The sequence below is a fragment of the Euprymna scolopes genome, chromosome 30 (assembly GCF_053919585.1).
Source record: "Euprymna scolopes isolate OS-2025 chromosome 30, ASM5391958v1, whole genome shotgun sequence".
In the NCBI taxonomy this organism is placed as follows: Eukaryota; Metazoa; Mollusca; class Cephalopoda; order Sepiida; family Sepiolidae; genus Euprymna; species Euprymna scolopes.
Window position 1 is genome coordinate 88,262,713 of NC_136511.1, and position 23,653 is coordinate 88,286,365.

The 23,653-nt window shown below is 33.8% G+C and overlaps 1 protein-coding gene across 4 annotated transcripts in view; it reads left to right on the forward strand.

Annotated features, from left to right (window-relative positions):
- Positions 1-23,653, forward strand: part of LOC145254609 (uncharacterized) — a 1,148,515-nt gene that overhangs the window by 315,363 nt on the left and 809,499 nt on the right. The gene's annotated exons all lie outside the window — the stretch shown is intronic.

Sequence of the window (23,653 nt, forward strand, 5' to 3'; positions counted from 1 at the left end):
TATTTTGGACATATATGGGGCTGCACCCTTATTATCTGTATCATATAGTTATAGACATACCATAATCTTTCTATTTCCCGATTCCAAAAATGATTTCTCCCTTCTCAAATTCTGTCAAATCTCATTGGCTGAGAACTGACTATTCGTCCATTCCAGAGTGTAAATCTTCCTACAAAACGAACGTTCAAGAGATTTATAAATATTGCTTCACTTTATTCAAGAGGTTATCGTTTTGATAAAATGATAAATAAATACAAAAAAAATACCCCAAATACAAGCTTATTAACACATCGAAACAGGCTGTTTTTATTTTTACATTTAATATACCGTACATGTGTATTGTAATAAATCCAACGAATACGCGTAATGAATGTGTATTGTAATAAATCCAACGAATACGCGTTGGATCTTTTTACCTGCCGAATACCAAGATTTAGCATACACATTTGATTTGAAATTCAATATCCCTTTTTTTGCTACATCAATATCCAATTTCCCTTATTCTATTAGCTGAAATGATTTAAAAACTTTTAAAACATTTTATTTAATTTTCTGTTTATTATCTTTAACAAATTAGGTGCAAACCTTTTATAATATTTGCTAATATTTTTCCTTCGAGGACTGGTATAAAAATCGAAAACTCATGGGTTAAGAAAATATATTTTACTATACTCTATTCTTTGTCTTGTCAAGTAAATCAGAGAAATAGCAAGAAGCTTGAATGTTTTTTCTTATTCGATCCAGCTATTCAGTCGTCATCATTTAAACTAACGAACCGCGTTAAATAGGGTTTGCTTTGTTTTTTATCAACCCATTTTTAGTCATTTAATCCATATTATTAACGATTAATTTATAAAATTCTGAGATTTTTACCGTTCCCGAAGAGAAACTCTGAGTCAATAATGATAATAATGAAACCATTGTGTGCAGTGCTTAAATACATTACACTTCGCAAAACGTAACTATAAAATAAGTGAGATAGCTATAAATAATTATAGAATAATGGAGAATTGTCAGAAAAATGAACAGTGTATGATTTGTAGCATACATGTGTATACGTATATGTGGGGACAAATCAAATGTAGTTTAATGAATTTCGATAGAACTGATACAGCGAAACGGCTCACTTTGACTACATTTGGCCTCCTCTTATGATTTGAACTAATTTGTAGGGAAATAACGATTTCCTTTAAACGTAAAGCATTACTTTTCATCTAGAAGTTTACAAGTTAACTCGGCTGCATTTTTCTGAAATGTTCTAATACTCTCTTTTAGAAAACTGTGAATCTTCGTGTAACTTATTGAGTTTGTGTTAAATGTTTTGAAATCGGGAAAATGTGATTTGCAAAGCTAATTAAACATTTAAGCGTAAAAGATGAAAAATTAGATTGTGTTTTCCTCGCAATATTTTATTTACTCTATCTTTTACTCATTAACTACAATTTACTATTATTGTCTGTTTTAATATTTTCTCCTGCTTATAATGAAATGTTCCATTATTTTTATCTTTATTCATTCTATTCATTATTACCTTGGACACCAATTAGAACAATTAAAATGAGTTTTCAAATATAACGTAATCCCAAAATTGAGGAATGTGTTAACATGTATTTTGTATGATTTAGCATAATAGGAAAAGCTTTAGAGAAAGAAAAGTTGATTAATTCAGATTATATATAATAAATATAGTATCATAAATTATTTGGATATGAGAAAATCGATTTCGCACTTTATCTAGTCGTGCACCATTTTACCTTTATTTCAAGAACCTCTTTTATCCTTATAATACTTTACCGTTCTCCATCTAAAATAGCTAGAATAGTGAGTTAAATGCTCAGCTATATTTAACAGAGGAAGATTGATAGGAAAAAGTCGAGAGTTCATGTCTGTCACCATACATTACCAAAAAGCGATCAAAGTATTTAAGCGAATCCGATACGTATCCATTAAGAAAACAAATCATCAAAGTGATAAGTACAAAACAAACCTGATTAAATCGATATCACAAAATCGTGAAAATAAAATTAGTATGAGTTCGTTTGCTGTAAATGTTAGCTTATAAGTCACGATTTATCACAGCAACGGGCCATTCAAGTTGAACGCAAGATAGATTAAAACTCGTGTAGCAATCTTTGCATCATATTGATTACTTCCTAATATAATTTCTGGTTAGTAGACATAAAGCCTCTGCTGTTACCTGGACAATTTCTGATCTATCATAAAACTTTCTCATGCATGCATTCAGATTATTACAACACAGATATCAACAGCTGATCAAATCTGTTTAATTTATGGTCGTATTAAGAGATGGTTTCATCTGTTGGTATATGTGCTGCCATATTCTGAGTGCAAGTCAGACGCAACTTTTACTGAAAATAAGGATTTGCTAAGATAAAAGCATACGTCTTTTGTTTACAAACCAAAATACAAAAATTCTTAGATAAAGTGGAAACAAGCGTCAAACTATTGTTAGGCTCAGATAATTCCTGCTTTCTATATCAATAGAAATATATTTCCAATGAGGTATAATTAAACAGCACGTTTGCATATTTTTCAATAATTGGTTTTAAAGAGTAATTTTAGATCAAAACATAATTTGGTAAGAAAGTGAATCGTTATGATTTAAAGAAACTGGTATACTGTAATCGATCTTTGACATTCTGACACAATCTGCACCAATCGACTAATTCATAAATGTAGAAGGCAATAATTTACAATTGCAACATAAATACGTTTTGGGCTTTACGTAGCATACAACACCATTTTGGTACATGAATAATATTAGAATTTGAATATGTAAAAAATGTCAAGAGACATGAATTTGTGATGCTTATTAGAAAAATTGTGCTATACGTTTACTAATGAATATTTTTGTTTTAAATAAATATCGTTATGTGCCATTGTATTGGGATATTGTACTTTCGAGCCTAATGATGATCAAAATAATAATTGCAAGTCCAAAGAATCAGCTGTGGGCCAACTTAATGATAAATTAAATAAGTTAATCCGGAAGAAATTGATGAAGTGGCTGATGAGGTTTTAATTACTAGCTGTTTGACCTCTTTTTGTGAAATTTATTGAGATTAATCTGATAAAAATTGTGGAAATCAGAAATATACATAGAATTAATTGTAGATGTTGAGCGTGAAGAAAATTTACATAAAAGTTAAAAGAACTCAGTAGTATTGATGGTGATTGTTTGTATTGTTATTGGTCCAAACTGGAATTCGTTAAACATTAGACATGGACCTTTATTTAACAGTATGTAAAATACGAGTAATATTCATTTAGTGGCATTTCTATGATTTGCTATTTTGGCAATAAACTGACTCATAATAAAAATCTAAAAATGTTTGAGGTATCTGAAAACAAACAATATATGACATTGATTTGAAAGAATATTTGAATAGAATTTAACAAAATGACTCAAGAATCATTAAAGAAGGACATGTATTGTCATGTATGTCAATGGCTGATTGTATTTAGAAATTGATTTTATTCATAAATGATCTTCAAGTATAAGGATTCATAGGAAATCAGAAAATCTGGGTATTTATTAACAACAAAATTCAAGTGCATGTGTATAAATATTCTAAAATAATAAAAACTGAAATAGTACCCTAAAAGTAGATTTAACTAATATTGCGGTGTGAACAGGTATTTTAATAACACTATAATGACAGAGAGTACATTAGTAGCAACTGGCAATTTTGTGATAAATTTAATTCTCCTTATTTATAACTTGCCGAAATGGTTATTTTGTTTTATTGAACCGACTAAGTTAGTGTAACAATAACAAGTATATATTATATCATATATGTGATAGTAAATAATCTTATGTTTTAAACCCATTACTTCATTAATGAAAGGGCCAATAATTTACTTCGCACAGATGATTGATGTTTATATAATCTCATAGTCATACCTAGCTGATCATCGGAAAAATCTCTAAAATTGATGAGTAGCGGGAAGCAATGAAAAATACTTACCTGGTTATAATAGTATATAAATAGTATATAAATTATATATATATATATATATATGCGTGTGTGTGTGTGTGTGTGTGTGTGTGTGTGTGTGTGCCTACATCAAAGGTGGCTTTCCATGTGCCTACATCAAAGGTGGTTTTCCAGAGAAGACCCTAATTTACCTTATATGTGCTTCCGGGTTGCACTAGCTTACACCACTGCATTTATATTTGCCCTCTATTGCCCCCACAACAGTGGGGTTACTATCTTTAAGAGCATATCTGAGAACATTGACCACATCCTGTCTGCTCATCCTTCGGCTAACATTCACATTTGTGGTGACTTCAATGTCCATAATGTGGAATGGCTGACCCACTCGAATAAAAGCGATCACGAGGGGAGTTTCTGTCATGATTTTGCCACTGCCTATGACCTCACTCAGATTGTTCACGAACCTACCGTGTGCCCGATACTACCGGTCAGTATGCAAGCCTTCTAGAGTTTTCCTCACAACTTCCCCTGAGCTATGTTCATGTTCCGTTCTATCTCCTCTGGGATCCTACGACCACTCTGTTGTAGCAGTTAAGATAAAAATGAAATGTAATAAGTCTTCAGACGTACCTCTCCACCGTACTGTATTTCGATACTCTATGGCTGACTGGGATAACTTTATACGCAATAACCCTTATCCCTGAGTGGCCTCTGGGCCTTAATAAGTGGTGACCGCCATGTAATATATATATATATATATATATATATATATATATATATATATATATATATATATATATATATATAATGTGTGTTTTAAAATAATCAAAAACAAAAAATGTAAAACAGTAACGACAATATTGTGTAAATAAAAATGTTTCTAAAAACAAAATAATATTGCAAGATCAATTGGATTTATTATGTTCATCTTTTTATTTTTTACGCATCCTATGATCATGCGAAATTTTATAGTCTAAATATAAATAATTACACTTAACTTATATGTTTCATGTTTTTTATTCCACAATATGCGTTTAACCGTACCGTTTCGCTGTTTCACAGTTCATCAATGCGGTTAAGCAAGCAACTACCTCAAGCCAGGATTGAAACCTGATCTCTCAAGCGACAGTCCGAGCTTCTAACCCTTGCGCTATACGGCTGCTGCTATGCGGGCAGTGAATTAACATGTTTTGACATTGCCCAAGTACCTAAGCTCAAATTGTTTACACAAAGAGCATCGCTTCATACGCTAATGGTAATTTGTATATCACTTCCGAAATGCCCAATCTAAGATAGGGAGCATTATATATATATATATATATATATATATATATATATATATATATATATGCGTGTGTGTATATAAAAATTTTGTTAGTTAAGTAGCCAAGATAACACAAGATTGTTTTTTTCCAAACATGTATTAAAAATAGATTTAAATCAATTTAATTTCGACGACAAAAGTAACATCCGTGGTATCTTTAACAATGATTTTTCAAATTATTCAACCAGGAAGATTCGCCGTTGTCAGCGTGAAATTAATTATACATTTTTCCTCCTCATAAGTTAATGAATAAATGTTTTAAAAAATATGCGTTGTTTTGGACAGTGATTTTATTATTCTGGTGTTTTTCAGGATAGGTGACTGAAAAAACACAGATTAATTGCTTGTATACTATCATTCCAGAAAATGTCTATCTATGAAACATAAGCTTAAAGACCATACCGACCATTAGTCTAAATAACTTAATAATAACACAAATGGAAAACTAAAGAAACATTTCTAAACAATTTTCCTTCAATTAAGTATCCGTAAAAGAAGTTTTATAAAAGTAAATATTTCGTACATTTTCCAACAAATAATTTTAGCAGTGATGAGATTCCTTAAATGTCTGCGAGAATAGACGCATACTTTATTTTAAGAAAATTCAGTGACAAATTAATGTAATAGAAAATGTTTTGTACATTCAAATGCCTACGTGTCGAAAAACTTTATTTCTTTCTATTAATGTATGTTCGGAAAGTGGTATGTGGTATGTTAATTCGGGATTGATTAACTTAATAAGTGAATATTTATGACTGATACAAAATTGGTGTCTTATAATCAAATTAAGCATATTGATGTGATTACATATGAATGATTACTAAATGGTGAGGATCTCTGCGTTTCACAAGCGATAGATAAAAAATTTATTATTGTATTAAAATCAGCAGACCAACTCTTCCTATGTTTGTTCATAACTAAATATGGTTATAGTTATGTGATAAAGGTTAGTGTTTATTTCTATAAACACTTTAAAACTGTTTCTATTTCGAAAGTAATTCTGATCTAGTGAGGAATAATATTTTGTTGCGAAATAATTATATTTTGTTGCGAAATAATAATGCAGACAATACCGAATCAGATAAAAACGAATATAAATGAATCCTTAAATGTAAAATATGCGTAAGATGCGCGTTTCAAATTAAAGGCGAAAGTTTTTTTTAATGTATACATGTCGATTTGATTGTAAATGCAAACATCGAATGTGCAATTTTGTAAGCCCTGCTATTATGCTTGTACTAGTATTTTCATTTTAATAAATCATTACATTTCTATCTCATTTTATCTCTCTTTTTTGTTAGGATTTGTTCTTTGTTTCGTTCTTTAGGGGTTCTCAAATCTTCTACTGGTATATTTACTACGAATAAATTTAAGAAAAAGAAAATACCCATCACAACTTATAGACAAAGGGATCCAACTTGCGACAAATATACCAGTAGAAGATTTGAGAACACCTAAAGAACGAAACAAAGAACAAATCCTAACATACGTCTCCACACACAACACAAACAACCCAGAGCTTTTCACAGAGATAACGAAAAACCTCGTCCTACTTAACCAAAACAGCAAACTAAACAATTTCCTTAAAACAACAAAAATAATAAAAAGCAAACGCCAACCCAAAAACCTAAAACGCATTCTTACCTCATCCAAACTCAATCAAGACGCAACAAAAGGAGTCACAAAATGCAACAAACAACGATGTGGAGTCTGCAACATAATATTAGAGGGAAACACATACACATTTACGAACCCCATACAAACATTCAAAATTTAAAAAAAACCTAGATTGCACCTCAAAAAACGTGATCTATGTAATAAAATGTCCAGCATGCGATAAATCCTACATAGGCGCTACAAAAAACCTTAGTAATAGAGTAGCCCTACACCGATCCAACATCAAAATCGCGGAAAATAGACACCTACATGTATCACAACATATACACACATGCAGTGGAGGCAGATTCGAGATAATGCCCATCTTCCAAACTGACAATTACTTCTACTTGCTAACTCAAGAAAAAAATTTCATAGCAAAGTTTAATCCCGCCTTAAACATCTCTCCATAATTATACACATAAATAGGCAAAACACAAAATACACTTACACGCATGCATGCTTGGGTAGGTGTGCACCCTCACACACGAAACAACAAAAAAGCTTCTGGGCTTGACCATTACTACTGATCTTAAATGGAACACGTATATCAAATCTGTTGCCAAGGCCGCTGGAAAAATGGTGGGATCTTTCTATCGATCCAGTAGATATCTCACTGCTGATGCTATTCTCTATCTATATAAGAGCCAGGTACGTCCAAGGATGGAATACTGTTGCCACATCTGGGCAGGAGCTGCTAGAAAGGACTTGTCCTGCCTTGATAGAGTTCAAAATAGACTTCGTAGCCTCGTAGGAGATGTCCTTTTCTCCTCCTTACAACCTCTATCTCACAGAAGAGATGTTGCGAGTTTGTCTCTGATGTATCGTTATTTTCATGGAAAGTGTTCAACTGAGCTTCAATCTATGGTCCCCCTCTCGCCAAACTTTCACAAGAAACACTCGTCTAGCTGTAAACACTATCAATAATTTCCCCCACTCTTTATCTGTGCCTAAACCTAAACATAGATTCCATGAACAAAGCTTCTTTCTTAGAACTGCACGCCTGTGGAATTGTCTTCCGTTTTCCTGCTTTCCGGCTGACTACAATATGGTTGTGTTCAAGTCTAAGGTAAATAAGTTCTTGATGAGCCGTTCCATATAAGTTATTAAATTTACCAAATTTTCATTACTAATGATTACTATATTGACCAACTTCTACTGTACACTCTTTAACCCTTATCCTTGAGTGGCCTCTGGGCCTTGATAATGTGGTGATGCCTTTGTAAAAAAAAAAAAAAAAAAAAAAAAGCACAATAAGGCACACGCACACTTTCGCGGGTGCGCGCGCCCATACCCAGTACAGTACCATTTCTCTTAAATAAACAAACAACTAGAAATTAAACGTATGTATGTGTATGTGCGCGCGTGTGTGCGTGTGTATATGTGTGTGTGCGTGGGTGTGCACATATGATTGTGTATGCGTGTGTGTATAATTATATATCATCTGTTATCTATGCTACATCTTGTTTGTATGTATACGTGCACTTATGTTTGGGTGACCCAATCCATGTATGCATATGTGCATGGATTGGAAAGGAAACTTCAACCAATATATACATAAGGTGGAATGTATGAATATGTATGTGTGTGTGATTGTGAGTGCATGTGCCCATATATATATATGGGTGGATGAGTGTATACACATCCGTATGTATGTGTGTGTATGTGTATATTTATATACATATGTATGCACATGTATGAGTGGGTAAATGTGTTCGTGTGGATATGGATATACGCGTATGTGTGAGCCCCTGCATATGTCTGTGTGCGTGCATGTGTGTGTGTATGTGTGTGTGCCTACATAGTATGTGGATGTTTGTGAGTGTATGTGCACATACATATATGTGTGTACATATATGTGTGTATGTGCGTGTATGTGTGTGTATATATATCTTCTACCTATTCTCCATCTTACTTGTGTGTGTGTGGGTGCGTGTACGTATGTCGGAATGATTAAGCGCATATATACATGCGTGTTTTGGTTGGAAAAAAACAAAAAAAAGTATATATATATATATATATATATATATATATATATATATATATATATATAAAATAAAAAATAAAAAAATAAAAATAATTGTTAGCGGTGGATGTATGCGAGTACGTGTGTGGGTGTGTAGGTGGGTATGTATATGTGTATATATGTATGCTCCTGCATATATTTCTATGTATGTACGTGTGTGTATGTGTGTGTGCCTGCGTACGTGTGCGTGTGCATGTGTACATGTACATGAATGTATATGTATGCGTATGTGATTGTGTGTGAGTGTATGCTATACATGGGGAAAGAAAGTCTTTAAAAAGAACCCTAAAAAAGCCATAAAAACCTTCACCATATGGACTAAAAAACACTCTTTGAAACTAACTTTGACCGGTCACTGTGAACACTTAAAGTTGGAGACAGAACGTCTGAACACTGAACACACGCATCGCATCATTATGAAAAACATATTTAATATCAGCGGAGGCATATCTACAAACTCCCATTTTAAAGAAAAACTTTTTACGAAAATATCTGAAGAGAGCACACCCTAAGCTCGAAACGCGTTATAAAAATATTTTAAAATAAAAATATGATGAAAACCTTTAAAAAAACCCACAATTGTTGATGGCTACACTCTTTTAAATATATATATATATATATATATATATATATATATATATATATATATATATATATATATATATATATATATATACTCGGGTTTTTTTATTCAAAAGTAATGGACTAATGAATTCAACGAGGTTGTTAGATAGTGCTCAATAAAAAGAGCTGATAATACTTGTTTATTGTTATATAAACATGGTCACATCCTGCTGCTACAAATAGCCACTTGTTTCAATCAAACAACAGATATCATCAGGCAGCGACTTGACTATTCAAAAGTTCAATGAATAATGTTATAAGATTATTCATTGAACTTTTGAATAGTAAAGTCGCTGCCTGATGATATCTGTTGTTTGATTGAAACAAGTGGCTATTTGTAGCAGCAGGATGTGACCATGTTTATATAACAATAAACAAGTATATATATATATATATATATATATATATATATATTCGCAAAATGCTTATAATCATTGCTACATAATCAGAAATCACTGAGCAAGTCTATTTATAAAAAATGATATTTACGAAAACAAATCCTGTATAGCTAACAATACAAAATAGTCCGTATTATGAGTAACAGTATTATTATCCTTACTTTAATATATATACGCTCTCTAAGTGTTTAAATTTAAGGTATACAAATTTAATCCGCATATTGTAGCTTTAGAACTTGTATAAGCCGATTATAACTATACAATTCACAAATAACAAAAGGTGATCCGCCGATATTACATCAAAAATAAGCTGGGGACCTAATCCTAAAATATGAAATATAAAAGGCTATACGCAGATGTAACCCCTGCACACACGCACGCATATATATATATATATATATATATATATATATATATATATATAACTACCATATCAACCCGGCGTTGCCCGGGTGATGGTCTGAACCCTTTAGCAGTTATTTTTCTGGGTCAAAGCCAATAAAAAAATTTTCGCCACATCCGATTACCCTTTATCTCAAATGTCGACGCTTTACACTCCAAATTGGGATAGTAATTTGATAGAAAACGTACAAATGAAATATTTCTAATTTTGACACCATTTCGGCTGAAGAGAACCAATCAGATGGTAGACCTATCTCCGTACTTTGAATGGTGGCATAAACCCCCCTTCATATTGGTAACTGGATCCGGAAGCCGTCATCTGAAATGCTCAATTATAGTGCCTTATTTCTTTCATGAAAGTTCTTGATTCAGGATTTAAATATGTGAGTAAGCGTAGTAGCGGTTGTGGAGGTTTTTCAAGAAGTGGGAGTTTCACCTTGCCATTTGAAGAGCATATTCTCGCTGGCTCACTTGGCCATTTTTTCACGAGACAATGGAAGCATTTCTTATACATAGAGCCTATTTTTATGTCAGGGTGTTCAGCATAATTAGAAGAGGGAATATAGTTGAATGCTTTTAAAGATCAGTGTGACTTTGTTATTCTTGAATGGCTTTCCAAATTTGCTCTATATTGTATCTGACCATCCATCCATCTGTCTCTTTGCTCTATATTTTCTGAAACGCGTGCAGTGGACATGGCTGAATCATTTCTCCTTAAACGCCTGTCTCGTTGTTCTTCGATTTCGAAAGCGCGTGAAGCAGACTGACCTAATGCCTTTCTTTTAGAACGATTCTTTCTTTGCTCTTCAACCGAACTTGAAGCATGTCTTTCAAAATAACTTTCTCTTGGGTCTTCGTCCATTGAGGCTTGAGAAACAACCTGGAATTTTACTCTTTTCATTTGGCTAAATGGGGAGATTGGTGTGCAGTGCACAGTCTAATGCTGCGATTAAGAAACTGCTTGTCGAAAGTCCAGACAAATTTGAATTATTACCAATTGCATCCGAATCTGCAATGAAGGAAGAACCACTCCCACTCGAATGACCCAAACGATCATTCTCAACAAATACGACCCTAGAATCCCCTGGCTGTTCTGCTGTGTCGGAGGGCACAGTAATTGTTGATTGTTGCGCCATGCGCCTTCTTTGCATTAGCTGATGCCTCGATGCACTTATCGATGACCTTCCCTTTTTGGGCATAATTGATAGGAATGTTCTCAAAATTACCAGCTGTGAAGTGTAATGAAAGTAATGCAAAATAGACTGACGAAATTATTATAATCATCCGGTTGTTTAAATTCAAAATTAAGAATAATATTTCTTAAATATATAAATAATTTAAGCAAGCAGTCTGTAATAGAGAGATGTAAATAGAAAACATCGTAACATAAATATATCAAAAATATGGTCAGTAATTTTTTTTAACTGGTAATATCTTGCTTAAGATTGTGTTGAGTCTGTAAATAGAAAAATAGTAAAAAGAAGACAAGAAAGGGACAAAGTAATTTTATTTTGGGGGGTTGGCTACAATTCATGTCACATCTAAAGTAATCTATGCCTGTTTTTTGTTGTTGTTGTTGTTGTTGTTGTTGTTGTTGTTATAACGTTCAAAGTGTTGTTTGGCTTCTACTAAATAATACTTTTTTATCAATCATCTAATTAATCCTCAACCCACAAGAAAAATATTAATAAATGCTTCACAGACTATTGTCTGACCAGAACCTATACCAAATTATTTCGTACTGTACACAAATATATTTCAATTTTTTGGAAAATACAAAGCAGATAAAAATTATTTTCTGAAAACTACTTTTCAGTTAATAGGAAAAAATGAAAAAAGGACATTTTTTTTTTCAAATTGTTATTGCTTGAAATGTTACGATAATTTTTTATTAAACACATTTAAAAAAACAATTCAAAAATGTAAAAAAAAATATTAAATACAAGAGAAGTTCAAAATTAAAAATAATATTTCTTAAATCTAATAATAATTTAAGCAAGCAGTCAGTAATGTTTTGACAAGCTTCTGGGTTTGACCTTTACTCCTGATCTGAAATGGAACACGTACATCAAATCTGTTGCCAGGGACGCTGGGAAAATGGTGGGATCCTTCTACCGCTCCAGAAGATATCTTACTACTGATGCAATTCGCTATCTGTATAAAAGCCAAGTACGTCCAAGGATTGAGTACTGCTGCCACATCTGGGCAGGAGCTGTTAAAAACAGCCTATCATGCCTTGACAGAGTACAAAATAGACTTCGTGATTTAGTGGGGGATGCCCTTTTCTCTTCCCTGCTACCTCTCTCCCACAGAAGAGACGTTGCGAGCCTGTCTTTGTTTTATCGTTATTTCCATGGCAGGTGCTCGTCTGAGCTCCAATCTCTCGTCCCCCCTCCCCAATCTTTCACGAGAAACACCCGTCTGGCTGAAACTACTGTCAATAATTTTCCCCACTCTTTGCCTGTGTCTAAATCCAAACGTAGATTCCATGAGCAAAGCTTCTTTCTTAGAACTGCACGCCAGTGGAACTCCCTGTCGCTTGCCTGTTTCCTACCTGACTGCAATTTGGACGTCTTCAAGTCCAACATAAACAAACTCCTGACAAACCGCCCCCTTAAGTAAGACACTCTATATAACCACCCAATACTGATACTTACTAGAATACTATCTCATTGATTACTGTACACGCAATAACCCTTACCCCTGAGTTGCCTTCGGGCCTTGATAAGTGGTGAACCCCATGTAAAAAAAATAAAAATAAAAAGATGTAAATATGAAATATTTTAACATAAATATAACAAAAACATGTTCAGTAAATGCAAAAAAGAAAACTGGTAATTCCTTGCTTTATATACATAAGATTTGTTTGAGTCTGTAAATAGAACAGTAGTAAAAAGAAAGAAAGAAAGGGGTAAAGTAATTGGGGCGGGGGTTAAAATTCATGTAAAAGTTAAAGTAATCTTTGGCTGTCTTTTTTGTTTTAACGTTCAAAGTGTTCTTATGCTTCTCCTAAATAATAAAATTTTTTTAACAATCATCGAATTAACCCCCCACCCACCCACAAAAAATGTTAAGAAGAAAAGGAAAAAAAAAGAAAATTAAGCTTTTTCAAAGAAGTTGTTATTGCATGAAATTTTACGATCATTTTTTGCCTAAGAGTTACAGTAAAACGGCAGTTTTCGTATTTTCAATGTGTTTTGGGTTAGTTTCGTATAATTGTATTTTTTAAAGGTTCACCTAGAAAAATAGGAAAAATGTGCATTTTAAAATTTAAACAGATCATCTAATATACCCATAGATACAAAATATCTCCATCTTGAGAAATGAATAAAAACGATTTATTTTAAAAAAAAATGAGGCGTGATTATGATTTAGGTTTTCAAAAAAGGCATATATGTGCGTGCGGGTGTGTTGCTATAGAAACCAGGCGTAAGATTTCGATGTAAATGGCAATTTTCACATATACAATTTCTTTTGGGCGTAGTTTCGTATAATTTTATTTTTGTAAATGTTCACTTAGAAAAAAATGTACACCTCCCAAGATAAACAACACATTATTGTCTTTAATTTGATGCTGAAATTAAAACGATTGATATCATCGTTTATGAGGAGTTTTGATTATTAGATTAGCGAATCAAAACTGTTCCTAGTGTCCACACACATTTTTGCTTTTATGAATATATAGATTAAGATTTCGAATAAGAAACGCGATAAAATGCACTTATAATATTCTGAGGTAATCGGTACGAAAGTATTACATTTAAGCATACTATGACATGTCCAAATAATAATTTCACTATTCCTTTTACATTTAGTCGAAATCTTGTTTTCATATTAACATTATCTTAGTTTTCTAACTTAATCTAAAAAATTGGATGTGTCGCGTTTTGTATTCGAAATCTTCTAAGATATAATAGTTATAAATATAAATTATGTTTTTGGTGAGTTAAAACTATGTTTCACAATGTATGAGATCGCTGTAATCTAATGAGGGCATAAAAACCTCTGTTATGTTATTAATTTTATGCTACAAATTCTGTACATTATATTACAGGGATATTATTTTCTGTTATAAAATAAATGCACAAAAGATGATATTCTATAACATCTGCATCTTTTTGTCTTTTTATCATTGGTGTTAATCTCTATTTTTTTCTTTTTTGACATTTTACCATCACACATTATTTTCATACACATGCAAATTATATAAGACGTTTTCTTCATTCAGTATTGGTTGTTTTTAGTTTCCATATATTATCGTGTAGACACACACGGTATTGGTATTCGTGTCAGTGACGTAGATATACAGGAGTTGTAGGTTTGGTTTGTGGTTGCCAACGCGAGGTTTTAAAATATAATCTATTCAAAACGATCGACAATACACTGAACGCTAAGCACGAAACAAAGACATCACATTTATTTTTGATGTGTTATCCTAAATGTTATATTAGGATGATAATACATAAAAAAATAGTAAAATAAAATAAATAAATGCGTATATAATAATAATAATAATAATAATAGTAATAATAATAATAATAATAATAATAATAATAATAATTTCCAATTTACCACAGGATAAATATCAAAGAAAAGAAGAAACGGAAAAATATACAAAACTAGCAAGAGGACTGAAAGGGATATTGATGATAAAAAAAATCAAGATAATACCTATAATAGTAGGAGCACTAGAAATAATTCCGAAAAACTTTGAAAAAAAGGAATGGTAGAGATTGGAATCAGAGGAATGACTGGAAAAATACAATTAATAACAATAACGAAAACAGCTAAAATATTAAGGAAACCCCTTGAATGTGAGAACTATTGCGACGAAGGCCATCAACTCCCCATATTTCCTCCTATAACACAGAACAAGCTAGGTAACATACAAATATCCGTGCATGAGGTCGCCAAGTTAATAAAAAACCTAGATTCCAGTAAAGCAACTGGCCCTGATGGCATCCCAATTATAGTGTTAAAAAAGCTTCAACCAGAACTTGCTCCCATACTTACGAAACTATTTAAGCGCTGCCTTAAGGAGAAGTGCTTTCCGACCCCCTGGAAGACCTCATCAGTTTGCCCTGTATTTAAGAATTCAGGTGATAAGTCATCTCCCTCTCAATACAGACCAATAAGTCTCCTGTGTGTTATGAGTAAGTTACTGGAATCAATATTAAATAGAGAAATAGTCAACCACCTCAGCAGGAATAACCTTCTTAGTGACACACAATATGGTTTCCGCTCTGCAAGATCTACCGCAGATGTGCTGACGGTTATATCCCACAGGATTAGTGAATCTCTTGACAAAGGCTTCCTTTCTAGGGCAATTGCTCTTGATATATCAAAGGCCTTTGACAAAGTATGGCATAAGGGTCTACTTCACAAGATTTCCAGCTACGGTATAACTGGAAATGTTTTCTCAATCATTAAATCATTTCTCTCCGATAGGCTCATAAGAGTAGTGGTAGATGGACAAAAATCGGAGGCCTGCAATATAAATGCTGGAGTCCCTCAGGGGTCAATCCTGGGCCCAACTCTCTTCCTGATCTACATCAATGACCTCCCTAAACACATACTTAAATCATTCGTTGACATCTATGCTGATGACACGACCATCTACGGCAACACATCAAAGGCTGTAAATGACGAAGTTCTCTCGGATTCTCTCTCCTCTGATCTCGAGCGCGTGGTTCAGTGGGGGAAGATGTGGCTAGTTACCTTTAATGCATCTAAAACCAAACTCCTATCCTTACATCATCAACGCTCTGATCCCCAGCTGGCATCAATTGTGATGGATGGCTCTCGTCTGGGTGAGGCCCCGTGTTTTGACAAGCTTCTGGGTTTGACCTTTACTCCTGATCTGAAATGGAACACGTACATCAAGTCTGTTGCCAAGGTCGCAGGAAAGATGGTGGGATCCTTCTACCGCTCCAGAAGATATCTCACTACTGATGCAATTCTCTATCTATATAAAAGCCAAGTACGGCCAAGGATGGAATACTGTTGCCATATCTGGGCAGGAGCTGCCAAAAACAGCCTATCATGCCTTGACAGAGTACAAAATAGACTTCGTGGTTTAGTGGGGGATGCCCTTTTCTCTACCCTGCAACCCCTCTCCCACAGAAGAGACGTTGCGAGCCTATCCTTGTTTTATCGTTATTTTCATGGCAGGTGCTCGTCTGAACTCCAATCCCTGGTCCCCCCTCGCCAAACTTTCACGAAAAACACCCGTCTAGCTGAATCCACTGTGAAAAATTTCCCCCACTCTATATCTGTGCCTAAATCAAAACGCGGATTTCATGAGCAAAGCTTTTTTCTGAGAACTGCACGCCTGTGGAACTCTGTTCCGTCTGCCTGCTTCCCTCCGGACTACAACTTGGATGTCTTCAAGTCTAATGTTAACAAATTCCTAATGAACCGCCCCCCTAATTAAACACTTCATAAAATCTCCTCACTAACGTGATGTACTTGCAATAACCCTTATCCCTGAGTGGCTTCCGGGCCTTGATAAGTGGTGATCACTGTGTAAAAAAAAAAAAATATGAGCCACATGCGCGGACAAGACAGACTACAGCAGAGACAAAACATCAAAAAGCGCTACATGGAAACAAGTACATTGAAGATACATATCTATAAGTTCTCTCTCCCCTTCACTATCCTCTCCCCCATCCTTTCCAATTACCCAATCACCGCCCCTTTACAAAAGAACGATGCCAAATAGCCGCGTAGGATCATAGAGGATGGAAAGACCGAGGAGAGACACTGGCCAAATATCCGCTGGTCATGTGCAAAGAGAACTGGAAGCTTGGGAGGGCTTATTGCCCCTCAAACTCCAGTAGAATCCGATGGCCGCTACTAGCGAGAAATCGATGGTTAGCGACTATTGAGACAATGCAAATACATTAGCTAATGTAATCAAAAGAGTTAGAGAGCACTAAAAAACTGGGGATACTTGTTGTCACTCACCTCCCCTCGAACACCACAGTCTGTTTGCGAGGAGAGATTCTTTATAATCTGTGTGAATGCTATTTGTTAGCCAACAAAAATAATAAATCCATTAACTAGTATGAACAAAAATATAAGCATACATATTTGAACACATCCAGATTAAAACTTGGTCACCTCTCAACACACAAAGAAAGCATGGCTCTATTCCCTAAAAAAACGAACAAATAACGTGATTAATTATAGAGAAGATAGACGCTGACTTGATAAATGTGCGAACATTTACTGCCATAAATGTGTGCGTAAATAATAAAGAATCTGATTGGCTACTTAGAAAACTTAACAGAACGTGAATATATAAAAATACGCGGTAACATCAATTCAATGTAATAGCCTGACGTATTCTCACGAAGATGAAAAGCGGAAAAATCTTTGTTGCTTAATTGTGATACATATATTCAAAACTATATATATATATATTATATAATATATATGCATACATAATTTAAATATACATATATATATATTAATATATATATATACACACACAATAAACTATATATATGCATATACTATATATATAGATAATAAACTATATATAATATATGTATATATATATTTATATAAGCATATATATACTTATATATACATATATACATATGTATATATGTATATATAGTTATATAGATTATTATATATATACATATAGTTATATATATATATGTATATATACATATATATATATTACTATATGTGTATATATATACATATATATATATTACTATATGTGTATAGATAATAAACTATATATAATATATGTATATATATATTTATATAAGCATATATATACTTATATATACATATATACATATGTGTATATGTATATATAGTTATATAGATTATTATATATATATGCATATAGTAATATATATATATATAATATTATATACATATATATATTACTATATGTGTATATATAATAATCTATAATTATTATTAATATATTAATGTAACACATGCAAAAGCAACACTTTCATAGATCGACAAAACGAATCGACTGAAGAAAACATGTTAGTTTTTTTTTCATTTTTGTTATTGAGGAAAACATGAAAACAACATAGATATATAGTCACAAAAGTAGCTCATAAATAAAATTAAACAATGTTTAAATGTAAAATAAACATGAAATATTAAAAAACACTCTAGATATCATGCAATATTAACCTCCACTTTAAAAACGGGCGGAATTCAGCTCTCAATTCATCTAATGTTTAAAAACTGTTAAAATATAAATTCTTTAATTTTATTAAGTTCCATTATTTTCAAATATCGCATCGCACATAAACATTGACCAAAAGATTTGCGATTGCTGTACGAACAATTAATTTTAGAAAAACATTTAAAAGCTGTATTTAAATATTAAACATCTAGATAAAAATAGTTATTCTATAAATCAGAATATATTATATGTATATATATATATACATATATATATATATATATATATATATATATATATATACTGTGTGTATATAATGTATGTATGTTTGTATGTATGTACTACCAGGACCCCTGTACCGGCGTTGCTCACTGGAATCATAACACAACGCCAGAACAGGTTTCACCCCTTAAAAATCAATTAAACTATTGTTGTCAGCCTTAGTAAATAGTTTGGCCAAAATGATCTGGCTTTTACTGGCGGTCATTGACTGACAGTAGTAGCTAGCAGAAATCACTGGCTGTTACTATTATTACTGAGGGTTACTGGCGATAAGTATTGGTGGAAACTTACTGCCTTAGGAACTGACAGTGTCTGGTGGCCAGATTCAAGTGTGCCTCCATTCAACTACTCCTAATTTAAATTGTTTATCTTCAACTTTTGGACATAGTGAGGCACTAGCATCCACTGGATGCCTATCTCGGGCACCAGAGGTTATTAACGGTTATTACTGTTTTGAAATCGTTACTTGCATTTAATTGCATTTACTAGTGGACACTGACTGCCTTTCGAACTGTCATTCTCGGTTCGCAGCGTTCACTGTCGGTTCACTGTCGGTATTGGCTTGTATTGGATTGCTCCTAAATTAAACGGTCTGTTTTTAATTGCGAGCACTGATTTTTATAGGTGGTTTATGTTGTTTCTTGCATTTGGTAACTGTCGGTTACTATTAATCATAACCAATGTCGAACTCGATCAGACTGCTCTGAAATGAAATGGCCTATTTTCAATATTCATGGATTCCTGTGATGGGCATTGTTGGTCACTGGTGGTTATGGTGGTAATTGATAATGATTTTCAAGAGGCTACTGTCACATTTCGACAGAAGCGGACACTGGCAGGAACTTGCCGCCCATTGCCTGGTTTCAATTGTCGGGCACTGTCATCAAGTGGCGGACACCATCGCCAATGTTGGTCATTGCTCTTTTAAGTTGGCTACTGTAACTTCATAGCGTTGGTTCGTGATGCTGTTTCTAGTCGATTACTGGTAGGTTTAGGCGAGAACTGTTGTTTTAATGCGATTTGGCGGTTACTGACGGGACTGGTGCCTTTCCGCTTCCTTGATAACTGTCGGTTATTGACCGTAACCGTCGCTCTAAGGTGGATGTGACAAATATGGTGTTTTGTTCCAAGGCTGAGCAAAGCAAAGAAAATCTTGTACTTATTAATAACTATGTTAACTGTATGCGGTAGTGTCTGTATATAAAAATGTTATTTTAAAGTCCTAGTATTTAAAAAAAAATCTCTCGTTATTATTTTAGTACCGTCCACATTATGCATAAGTACCCATTTGTGATGTGGTAAGCGATTACATTTTAATAATGCAAAAAATTACGAAACAGGAAAGTCGAAGAAAATAAAGAAAATCTCAAAAAAGAATATTTTGTTTTGTAAAATCAAATCAAAATTGAAACTCGTAAGTTTTTAATCCGTGGACTTAGTTTTGCAAAATTAAACAAATCCTGAGAGAAATTCTTCTAGAATGAGTAAACCATTATCACGATGTGTTCTTTGCGAAAAACGTAATTATTTATGACAACAGTTCTCAACACAATAAGTGTAACTTGAGTTTTGCAAAGCAGTTTAAATTTGGACTAATTTTGAAAGAAGTCGATCCAAAGAGAAATCCTTCTAAAGTTGGATAAATGATGAAATCTCATACAGGTTTTCCGTCAATAAATAATCTCATACAGGTTTTCCGCCAATAAACAATCATTTTTTTTATCTTAAAAAAAAAAGATAAAAAAATGATTATTATTGAAAAGTTTTCGAAGACAATCACCGAAAATCAAGTTGTGTTAAGAGTCTCAATGTTGTCGGCAAAATCATACCGCCCGTCTGCGGTTTGTTTATTTATCAAACCGACCCTTTTGAATAAACATTATGTATTATTCGGTGAATGCTAAATATGAAATGACGGTGTGTGTCCATTCAGCCAATGAAAGTGTTAATAAAAATAGAAATGAATCAAACAGGGAGCTTTTATTAGTCATCGAGCTAACGACCTGTTCGTGTAAGATAGACTCACGTACTGTCAAAACGAAATAATTGCAGTAAATCACCACAAGCGTTGACAATGAAATATAAGCTCCGGTGATGATTCTGGTCGTGGAAGTAGAAAAATAATTAGTGGGTAAGTTGCGCTGCTATTAGTGGGTAAGTTGTGCTGCTATTACATCTAGGCATGTCATAAATATGAGAGGGAATCGGATTCGAGCGATTGTAGCAATTTACGAATTGTAATTCAACTTATTGTTTATTGGCGGAAAACCTGTATGAGATTTAGGCAGGTAGCGTCGCCATATGGTTTCACGTCTAGCCCCAGTGTTTCTTTCACTATAGTGTAATTTTGTAGACGGGGATGATTGTTCCTATATATATATATATATATCTTCTCTGTGGTCGACAAATCATGTTTACCCGACTTTTAAAAATTGTTGTCGATCTTGTTCGTCCCAGAATCATAATGTGGCTTCCGGCGAGAGCGTAGTATCACTGATATGATTTTCGTTGCTTGTCCCCTCCAGGCGAAGTGTCAGGAACAGCATCGTGAGCTCTATTTTGTCTTCGTAGATTTAACCAATGCCTTCAACGCTGTGAACCTTTATGGAACATTCTCCGGAAGTTTGGTTGCTTTCTTACATTCTTGTCGGTTCTTCAGTAGTTTCACACTGGCATGTGTGCTTGTGTTACCATGTCAGGTGCAGAATCGGGTTCTTCCAACCTGTTCATTGTTGACGTCATTCGAGCCGTTGTCTTCAAGCTTCTGATCTCGTTCCTGTCCAGTACCGTCTTGATGGCAGCCTCTTCAACCTGAAACATCTAAGGGGCAAGACTATAACCTCTTAAGAGCTTATCTTCGACTTACAGTATGCTGATGATGCTGCATTCCCTAGCTATGCCTACAACAGATTTCAACGCAGTCTTGACGTAGTCTCTAACACCTATCATAGAAATAACCTTCTTTTCACACACACCCACAAACGAAAATCCTGCCAGAAGTATCTCCACCTGATGCGTTTATCTTCACCGCCAAGGGTATCCCTCTAAAAAACATCAGCAGCTTCACATATTTTGGCTCCAATCTCTCATTTTCCTGCGACCTTACCAATGAAGTTCGGTGCCACCATAATCCGCCTGAGTAACCGAGTGTTCGCCAACTGCAATCTCAAGACGTATACAAGTGTTGCTGTGTACAACGCAGTCGTCATACCCACCCTCCTGTACGGTTCCGAGGTACCGTAGCGCCATCACATCAGGGTGCTTGAGTCATTGCCCATAAGACAACTTCAACAGATTCTCGGCCTCCATTGGTGGCACAAGGTTTCCCATTTAGAGATTCGCAGGAAAGCTGAGTATGCTCCTCTAGTCACTTTTTATCCGTTATCAGCTTTGATGATTATGTCACTTTATCATAATGCCCTAAAGCAAACTAACTCGAAAAGTCCCTTTCAGTATGCTAATTCATCGGTTGCCCAACGAAACGCTGCATAGACTGCATCAAGCTCATAATCAAGCGCTGCAATATCCCCTTCAATCTTTTAGAGACTTTTGCAGCGAACAGAGACACTTGGGGCTTCTTCAACAACGAGCATGAGCGGCGGCCACTCACTATCAAAACCAAAACCCGGTCTTCATGTGCTCTATCTGTGCAAAGCAGTATAGGTCACGCCCCGGGCTTCACAGTAATTAATGGAGTTACAGAGTCAATTAAAAACATGATGAAGAAGACGTCGTTATCTACATGGATGGACTACCATAATTGTATGTATATATATATATATATATATATTTGGGCATATTAAGGATGATTATATATATAATATTATATATATATGTATATATATAATGTATTATGTATGTATATTAGAAACAGAGGGGATGAATGATAGAAATGTACAGAATATTTAGTGTATGTGCTGTGTGTAATCATTGTATGACGTGAAAAGAATATACAATAAAAACATACATACATACATACATGTATATATATATACATATATATATATATATATATATATATATATATATATATATACGCATGATGCTGAAACAAAAACGGATGATTGCACTGCAGAAAATTAATAATATGCTAAAATATCGATCTTTCTTTTGCATCCCCACCGGTATATCATTCTTCTTTGGAAATAATACAGTCGAAAAGTAATCAAACTCAAATTCTGCCATGATCTATTTTCACGTCATTTATAAAAGAACTTCCCTTCATCTAAAGAGCTATAGCTCGCTATATATTTATCATCTATATACTTTGCTGTTGGAAAAATTATGCAGTATTGTTTTCTCTTCATCTCTGTATACACTTTCTTTTATAATCAATCAGACAAATTCTTGCATCTGTTTTACTATCCTTCCTCGCCTAAATAGCTCCCTAAAACCCAGCGAATTTCGCTGAAAACATCTGGTATCATTGAATTCCAACATTCTGTCCATCACATATTATGGTGGTTTGTTTCAATGAATCTTAGAATGTTACCTACTTCTTGGTGTGCCCCAAGACGAGACTGATATATGTAATTGAATTGTGCTCGCCAAAATCTTTCACCGGAGTGGCAAAGTTTCACTTGCAAAATAAGAATAAAATAATGATGTTGTTTGACTATGTTTTTAATAAATAGAAGAGTATTTTATATCTACAGATACCAGTACTTCCTATTTACGCAATAATCAGTGTATGAAATGATAAATAATGCTAGTAGGGGAATTCGAACTCAGTCATAAAGTCACTCTTGACTTCGTAGGCGTGTATTTAGGCATTTTTACCTTTAGTAATGCTTACTGTGCATTCATACAGGAGTATTT